Below are 10,306 nucleotides of genomic sequence, written 5' to 3'. Positions count from 1 at the left end.
TTCGCGACTAGCGCCGGTTATATCCGGCACCCACTAAGCGCGTCGCATTGGCTCCCGCCTCGACAACTCAAAGTGAAGATTTATTTTAAAATACAGAACAAGGCCTCAACAACATTCCCTTTATCCAATACACCCTTAAATCCTCTACTGTTCCAACGAAATCCTCTAAGATTTGAAAAAACGCGAGACACTCTTAATGTGCATGGTGTGCACTAATGGCACGACGACCCGTTCGTTAGTGGCGTACCGATGGCTGATTCCGCCGTTAATCTCGAAGCTACTTAATAGCTATCGTGTTATTATTTCCGAATACGAGATCCTCGGAAGTTCCTATTATAAGAAGAGTCTCATATTAGCTACCCAATTTTGTTTTAGTGTACAAAGTGTTACCCGTGAGCCCACGAAGTCTACCGTGCTGAAGAAACAGATTTAATATGCCCAATGTGTGAAAAAAGACGGAAAAAATTAGGAACCCATTTTTTAAATCTGTATATTTGCATAATTTTCGTTTTTATTTTATTACGAAGGAACCGAATTTTCTTTGCTGTACATTCCAGTACCTTACAAAAGAATACATATCATACTTTTAAAACATGTATCGAATTTTAATAAAAGTGTTCTTAGTCGACAGTTACGACTTCTTTAAGAAATGGGTCTCATATTAGGCAACTTTACCCTACGTAATAAACATTCGAAAGAGTATTTACAGAATATTTATAAAGAAAATTAATTGAAGTATAAATTTTCAAAAATTAAATAAAGAGTATTTATAGTATAATAGAGAAAATATTTATTCCTAAGCTGTACCCGTGGAAATACTAAGCACTATAGATTTGCATTCGACAGCAGAATCAATTTGAAAAATAAAATTTCCTAAATAACTAGCGCAAATATAAATTCCAACATAGTCTAATCGACAGCAGCCATTTATTTCATTACTGGATAAACTTCATTTTAATATTTCATCGCAGAAAATGAAATTTTACTACTATTTAAATTTCACAAACGAATAGGTAGGGGAAAGTCGTGCAGTACCGGCCACTCTAAGCTTTCGTACTATAACTTGGGCTAATGTTGGTAAAAATGAAATTTGAAAAAAGTAATTTGTAGTACATAGGGTGCTTGATAAAAGGGGACAAATGGTTTTTCTTAAATTTTCTCATAAGGATAAATAATTCGTAGAAATAAAAATGTTGTAATTTGCAGCGAACGAAAAATTGTCGCACAGTACCGGCCAGCTACTTAGTTGGTAGATTTTAAGGTCTGAGTGATAAATAATGTTAGTAAAAATCATTTAAAAATAGAATAGAACTTTTATTTAGGCGCGTCTACAAATGTCACAGGTAAAGCGATCGATATTTTCTTGATCCGTGCACTCCATATGAGCCCAACCGTTGCATTTGATGCACTGCACCCAATCTTCGTTGAAGGATTCTTTACAAATGATGCACTCAGTGACTTGTTCGTCAATACCTAGGTTCCTTCTTCGTGAGCTACCTGTTTTCTTACTTATCCTCTTCTCGTAACCTCCTTCCTCTCTTGATTTTTCCATTTTTCTTTAGTATTTTCTCAGCTTTTCTTGTTTTTGCTTTCAATTTTTTCTCACCAACCAGTTTCTTCTTTTCCTGAACATCTTCTATAAAAGATACTGTTACGTCCGTCGTTTTCTCTGTGTTATCCTTGTTTCTGAAATATTATTTGCAGGACTGATGTTTTTAACAATTTTCATAAAATCAGAAGATACGCTTGCTCATTTCGGACATTTTTCTGCGGAAAAACAAAACCTAGCGACTTGAATTATAGGAAAAAATTTTAAAAAAAATTTGGCCGATACTGGACGACAAGCACGTGGAAAAACTTTTAGGTTTAATGCATAATATACAAAGCAAATTGCACAAACCGGGGCATTCGTGTATACCTACAAAGAAGAAAAACCTAGCGACTTGAATTATAGGAAAAAATTTTAAAAAAAATTTGGCCGATACCGGGGCGTTCATGTATACCTGATAGTCAAAAATAATGTACGTACTATAACAAAATTATTTAATTCCCTGAAAAGTTAGAAATCAGCTATGAAAAATCACTTTTATCGTACGGAACACCAGCGTAAACGTTAAAACGTCTTAGAACTCTGGTAATACTGAAGAAAAAAGAACGTCGCCGGAATGTGTTGCTCAGGGCTATAGTATTCGTTTGTTTTACCATCAATAGTGCAGTCAACTAACTCGGTATTATTGAAACGTGTGCTAATTCCTAATATACCTATCGGTTAGTCTTAATTATCTGAGTGAAATATTTTTCGAACACTTTCACTTGTCAACACTTTAGGTAAAATTAATCCACGTAACATGCTTATAAAAGTGTCCGACGCTGTTTCACAACGAGATCAATTTCGTACGATTAAATTGTGTACCGAAATGATACGTGACTTGAAATAAACACACTCGCCGTTTGCCAATCTCTTCTACTTTCGATAACAATGAACAAGAAAGAGGTTAAGCGAATTCAGGCGAATTCCATTCCGTTTTCCACCGAACTCCCATTCGTTTCCCCTACAACAAACAGCTGACCGATATAATTTCACGTGTTCCATTTTTATCCGGCCAGGAAACACGATCGCTATTCGATTGAATTCTGTCGATAAAAAGTAACGGTGCACCAATGCCGCATCGAATTTCGTAGCACGGAGGAATTCCGAAGGTTTAGTTTGATGAATCAAACAGTAGGAACGAGTAAAACAGCCAAGTGGAATAAGCGGTTAACCGTTATTCGACCCACCAAGGGACCTTGCTGCTGAAAGAAGCCACACTTCGGCTATGCTCGTATTTCGCCCATTCAAAATGAGATTGCAGAGAGGAAACTTTTAATATTTCAGCCTCTGTACGTGTGTACTGTCCGGCTTATGTACGGCCTTCGCAAGGTTTTGCATTCCACTGTGAAAAATAATTTCATACCAGGCTGACACAATACGAGGATTTAATATCAGAGTTGTGCTAATTCAATTGGACCGTAATTTAATTGCGTGATTGATTGCATAGTATTTCGATTACGTTGTAACTGAATTTGCATGATTCGAGCCTTTCAATTATTTCAATTGCTAATTGCTTTATCGTCGTTGTATTTGAAGTATAATGTAATTGTGATTCGATGGAATCAAATTACAGCTGAGGAACTCTGAAGAAAGTGAGGTAAATGTTCATTTTTATCTTTCCCGTCTATACGGCGTATAGTCCGACAAATCTAAAGTGAAGCCTCTCTGACGTCGCACAGGGTCTAAAAGTGGGAGATGTAGGGGAAGTTGCGACGGCTCGCTGTTAGTAAGCCAATAGGGATAGAATAAGGCTATCGCAGTTACTCTTCTATGAACAATAGATGACGATCGGGTCTCGTTCGAGCAGCCGATAATTGACCGGAATGATATTTTCAAGTGCTTGAAAAAAAATTAAGTTTACGACGCGCAGACACCATAAACAGGCGAACAGATGCCAAACGGCGTGCATCATGGTAAACTTTATTTTTTTATCCCATGTTCCCAGAATTTCTCTATTATTTCGATAAGCTTATTTTACAGGTTAAAATTCAAGCAATCCAATGGTATTTTTTCAAAATTATTCTACGAGTGGGAACAGTGTCAAATTAGCAATTGAAACTTTAGCAGCGATTATTGCTGTGAAATGAGCCCAAGGTCGAAATATTATCTTTAAACAAAGTCGAAATATTACGGTTAAAGCGACGACATGTCGTCTGATTTTGTCGAATTTTTCAAAATTTTAACATTAAATAATGGCTGTTTGATGGCTTTTATTGGTTGTAAAAAGTGGCTGTCGGTCTGAGGTGGTACGCTATTTTTCATTGCAACCTTTGATGGCTTTTATTGGCTGTGAAAAGTGGCTTTCGGTCTGTGGAGGCACGCTATTTTTCATTGCAGCCAGAAATTTTTTAGCTCCTTAAGCAATTTTTTAATGCGCCGAAATCTACTTTTATTATTCAGGAATAGGAAAAATATATTTACATTTCAGTTTTCTAACTGTTAAAAAATATAAATACATTTCCTGAGGCTTCCTTTACAATAACAATTTATTGTGTACGAGTCGCTTAGAAATTAACGTCTGCGCTATTAAATATATCTTACGCGCCAACGTAGATAAGAGGACAAGGCGACCAAATAATTTTTAGTTTTCCGATCTTTTATCAGCGTTGTTACATTATCGACAGCTGACTTAAATTCGTTTGTCTAAACCATTTACCTACAGCGCAACTTCCCCTCAAGGGCCTGCAGTGTAAGACCCAAGAGTAGTGGGGATGACCTGAACCGCCTATTTTGCCTCCATTTTGCTAGGCTGTGACGTCAGAGGCTTCACTTTAAGTTTGTCGGACAGTACCTTTCGTTAATGAGTGTTACGCGGTTGCCACTATTTTTTCCCTTAATATATATTATAAGTTGTGTGAAGCAGGTACGTGTTTCACTTTTTTAAATGTATGTTTGAATTTTGAAAAAAATATAACACAGAAGACTATTTCTACTCAGATAGTATGAATTTATAAATGATACCATATTTCCACGTGTTTCCCCATCTTTCATTACCTCACACTTTCGTAATTCAATTACCCCTTGTAATTGTATTTCATTTACAATTACTAATAACACGATAATTTAATTAAATAAGAAATCTAAATTACGAATTACAGCGTAATTTGAATTACTTTGTAATTATAATTTATGGAATAGTAATTCAATTGTAATTCTGCACAACTGCAACAATGTGCCTTTTTCGGGAACGATTCGCTGCAACAATGTTGCAAACCCGGTAACACGTTTGCAACAATGTGCAAATTTCGGGGGCGACTCGCGGCAACAAAGTTGCAAATTCGATAACGCATTTGCAACAATGTGCAATTTTCACGGGCGACTCGCGGTAACAAAGTTGCAAAACGGCGCTCTGAGCAACAATGTGCGTTTTTTCGAGAACGTTCCGCGGCAACAAAATTGCAAACCCGATAACACGTTTGCAACAATGTGCGGTTTTTGGGAGCGACTCGCGGTAACAAAGTTGCAAAAGGCGCGCCGTGCAACAATGTGCGTTTTTTCGAGAACGATTCGCGGCAAAAATGTTGCAAACTCGACAATACGTTTGCCACAATGTGCATTCGAAAATAATACGAGTTAACGATGTTACAAGCGAGAATGACGCTTGTAACAATGTTACATTCAAGCGTAGTGCTTGTAATAATGTTTGCGTTCGAAATAACGTTTCTAATAATGTTGCAATCAGAAATAGAGATTCCAACAATGTTTGCGTTCAAATATAACGCTTCAAGCAATGTTGCATTGAAAAGTAACGCGTACAGCAATGTTTTGCATTCGAAATAGTGCTTCCATCGATGTTGCATTCGAGAATAGAGACTGCAACAATGTGTGCATTCAAGTTTCAAAGATGAACAGTGAAATAAAAGTATCTTATTACTTAAAAATCACCGTTCAACGATATAAAAGTTCTTTTCCTGCTACTGCAACCGTGTCGCACACCTCGATCAATTTGCAACATCAACTCACACTGATTTCCGTATATACATTTTTCAAATGATTTCGAATCGTTCCCTAATTGATATTTTCATTTTGTCCGGTTAAATTCATACAACTAGCCACTATTCGTCTGTCATAAACCGCTGCGTTAACATGCACACAGTACGTGCGCATACTTTTAGACCACCCGGTAGATTATTTACACTCCATGCACTGTTTACGTTGACGTCGCTCTTGGGCCTAGCCGAAATGGCGCGACGACCAATCGCATGCGTCACATCGGTAGGTAGTAGTGGGAACTGCGCAGAACGGACGAAAATCGGTCCGAGAGCGAGGTTACTCTTATTTTGAACGATGCATAGCTCTTCCTTCGAAACGCTTTTCAACCCGTTGGTCATTTCTCGTTGTTTAGCTTTTATATCCCCAAAATGAAAATGCAGCTCTCGCATATTTTTGACTTTCGAGAAAGGGAAGAAGTCACACGGGGCGAAATCAGGGGAATAGAGGTATTTTGTCCTTTATTTTGTGAATTGTAATAGTAAATTAAACATTGGCACGCAACACACAGACTTCATATACCGTTTAATTTTTAATATACGCTTAGCGGGAACAGAGGGCTTTGCCTTAGTCCCTTAACCCCCCTTAACCGCTAAACGCTCAGATTTTGTTCAAATTTACCGTCGAAAGAAGCACAAATTTTGTTTTTTGCATTCATTCATATTCTGTGGATATTGTAACATGTTTTCCGCATTTTTAGCGAGTACTTTTACTGAAACAGAGAAAGAAAAGCGAAAGATGGAATATAACGCAAATCATTCTGTTTCGAGTAATAAAATTTATTAAAGAATTTAGCAAAATTTCATAAAAAATAACAATAACAACGATAGGAAAAAGAAAATAAATCTGAAAACTATCGAAAGGAAGGCACAATAACAACGATTACTGATCGCTGGTCACTCAAAGAGACTAAGGAAATGAATAGCAGATTTATTAAAAAACAGTTTATTCTTATGAAAGGCATCAAAATTAAATTTTTTTTTAAACATGAAACAATTTCCGATTCGTCCTTTATTTTCTCCGAAAAAATATGGTCGTCGTAATTATATCTCAAATTAATTGTATCGTTTATGAGCAATAGTTGGACATATTTATTTGCCGATTACAAATCTAGTACAATAATCTATCCGAACAAATTTGCTCTCGTTAATTTGAAAGAGGTACGTCGTACTAAAAATTACCGCAGTTTGCGTAAGTGAGTCTTGCAACCTGGCAAAAATTCGAAAGTGAATTCTAACGGATAGAAGGAACAGATAACACTGTTAAAGACTCACATTAATTTCCCACCAACTTAGTACACAGATACGAACACGTTATCACGCTATTGTTTGCATTCAGAAAATGTTATCACTTCCGATAAATGCAATCGTTGCTACACCTTGCACAGAACACAATAGCAAAGGAAAGAAGTACAGTAGAGCGTCAGTTATCCGAACCACCTCAGTTCCCAATTGGTTCGGACAATTGACGCTCTACTGTATACAGGGTAGGCCGAAAATCGTAGTACAACCGGAGAAAATATTTTGGTATAACATTTTCTCATCCGGGGCTCCGTTTTCGAGAAAATCGACTTTAAATTTTCGAGTACGCATGCACCCAACTATGTCGTGGATGAACGGATCTCGATATAGACCATATGTCGTAGGTTTATGAGTAATAGTAAAGCATGTAATTATCAAAAATTGTTGCAAAAATTAATACAAAATTGTTGTACGCGAATAAATATCGCGTAAATTGAGTCTGTCGGTATAAAAGGAAAAATATTGGAAATAAGAGCTAGTAAAAGTTTTTCGCTGTAGGTTTTTCTCCTTCTTCAAGTCGATTCAAAATTTTCATTTTCATGTCCAAAGACATCGACTTTCTCTTCTTTCGTGTGATTGAAAGTTTGTTAGACATGACTGGGTCAAAATTAAAAAATATAAATTATAAATCTAAACAGTATAGTAACAATGTCGTCCTCTCAACGTCTAAAGTCGCACTGTTCGCTTCCGCACTACGGCCCAGCGGCCAAAGACAACGCCTTGTGCGGGCCTAACGCAACAAAGTTTCTTTCCGCGTCACGCGCTCCGCCAACCGATCTCACGATACTGACTGTATAAAAGTGTGAATTTTAAAACTTATAGGAAAATATGTGTGCACATATCTGAACGTGTAAAATAAGATCGCGTAAATTGAGGCAAATTTGTCGCGTAAAACAAATACTCGCGTAAAAAAGTGCCGCGTAAATCGAGGGATGGGTGTAATTGTCTTAATGGCCCGCTAAACATTTTGGAATTTACAATTTGGCCCACCTAGGAAAAACTTTGGGAACCCCTGATTTACACGGTATACTGAGAAACCGATCTGCCGTATAAATCTGGGGATAGGTATAGTGTTAATATAACAAATACAAATGTTTCTATTAAGGGCAACACGTACGTATCTGCAGTACAATCTCATAATCATTTGTTCCTACGTAAGTTACTATTATGCAACGATTCTTACGATTCACAGTGATTGCGTATCCGGTTGATTACGCTTAATGATGTTATATACATCACGAGTCTCGGAGATAGTGTTGGATTCACATCACGCCACCACTCAAGTTCTCGTCATTTCCGAGTTAAACGATGTTACAATGCAACACCATACTCGTGAGACTGCACACTCCCGTACATCAGGTTGGGAAATCTGTTTAACGTTTTAGAATTCAAACGAAGCTCCGTTCATAATGTGTACTTTCTAGGGAGAAAAAGAAGTGTATAAATTTACAATATACTTGCTTTCCTTCCATTTTTCACTTTTCTTCACCATTAATTGCGCTGAAATTTCCAAAGACACAAACCGGCCAATAAACAACGTTGAAAACAGGGATCCTGAAAATTTGGGCCGAAGGGAACGAATACAGCTTATTCAGGATACAGGAAGTCGAATGAATAAAAAGAATGATATAAATTCATGTGCAAATATGCTTTAGCAAAAAATTCTAAAAAATCAGAGATTCGTTATCTGTTGAGCAAAGTTGTACAATATTTGCCGGTTTCGTGACAAAAGAAAATTACTGTCACGTAAACGTTCCAGTGAAATGACACGCGGCGTACCAGCTTTGTTCTACTCCGCCGGAGTATAACACGGCAATGTTTCGGTTCATCGTTATTCACGACACTTGTATCCGCTAAAATCTGCAAAACCGTGCACATTCCAATGTCCTGCCAATTAGAATCATAGATAAAGCTGGATCAATGAACGGTTGCATATCCCCGGTAGAAGACAAATTTCCTTTCTTCAGCAGCCCGAATAACGGTTGTAATTCAGCGTTTCTTTGCACGCGCCTGCGGTATTATGTAAAATTTGCAGAATAGAAGGAAATCCAACATTGTATTACTTTGAATGCCTGTATTTCATTGTACAACGTTCCAGTGCAATGACATGTGGGATACAAACATTGTCCTTCTTCGCCGGAGTACAACTGTCGTAAATCGTAAGAGTAAACTGAGTAAAATAGTGTAAATTATTATTCTCACGATTTGTAAAGATTTCTGTTATAAGTCATAACACATGTTGAAAAGTTTCTTCTGCTGCGAGCAAGACTTTGGAAAACGATGTCGAATTTTCTATGGTTTTTAAAAATAATACACATTCGACTGGATAGTGAACTACAATTTTCTTTCAGAAGATTCCAAAAAATATTTATAGATTATACACTTAATACATCATTCTGAATTTAGTCATGTTTACTTTATACCTAAACAAATTCTTCGATATTAACGAATAACTAAAAGAAAAATAGAATCGCCTCGAGAATCTTGACATAACTTTTCACGCCATTATCGCTTCAGCCAGAATTATTATACATCACACATTTAATGTAAAAAACGCTGTTTTCTTATGCAAATAACTAAAAAGGGTCAATTTTATTCCGAAAATTAGAAAGTTGATACAAGCACTTTTATTTACTTGGTCAGCATTTTTTTAAATCAATGGTAAGCAGCTTTTAAAATTAAAATAAATAAATCTTCAGTTAGATTAGGATATTTTCTTATACACACTGACCATCTATTTAAAATACCGAGAAATTATTATGTTTACTAATAGTTTAATAAAAATACTGACAGTTTTTGTATTAATCGATACAATACTGACCACTTCTATTACGAACTGATGTTCATATTTTAAATACCGACAATTTCTTTAAAGTACTGATTACAAAATTTTTGAAAATACCGACCCAATAAATAGCAGCCAGTTGAAATGCGTATGTTGTGAATCCCAATACTCGTAGAAAAGCAAAGCACAGCACAGTCATGTTCAAAACAATTTGAAAATTTTTAAACTGCAAGGTTAATTAATAGGTTAATTAACACGTTCGTCGCCCAGCGTGAATCGGTCGAGTTTCTCGTGGGGCCCAAATCCGATAGTCGGAGCGCAAGAACGTAAACAGAGCGATTAGCTGGAATTTGCGTTCTATGTTACCAGAAGAGGAGACAAATTCTCGAACGCCAGGAAAAGACCAACATATTGTCCCAATTGTCCAAAATCACCAGAAATGTGTTCCAACTGTTTTAACGAATACCATGCTACGTAGTATAATGTTGTATTTTATTTTAAATATAAATTAACGTATAGTATAATATAGTGCGATATTCCATTAAATTCTTGTGTTACAAATGGGATTTTTATAAATTACTTGTAAAATCCTATTTAACTTGACGAAGAAGAACGTCACCCATATCTGGGTGACGGGTA

This window comes from Habropoda laboriosa, unplaced genomic scaffold, assembly GCF_001263275.1.
Source record: "Habropoda laboriosa isolate 0110345459 unplaced genomic scaffold, ASM126327v1 scaffold527, whole genome shotgun sequence".
Classification (NCBI taxonomy): Eukaryota; Metazoa; Arthropoda; class Insecta; order Hymenoptera; family Apidae; genus Habropoda; species Habropoda laboriosa.
Note: the sequence above shows the minus strand (reverse complement) of the source record.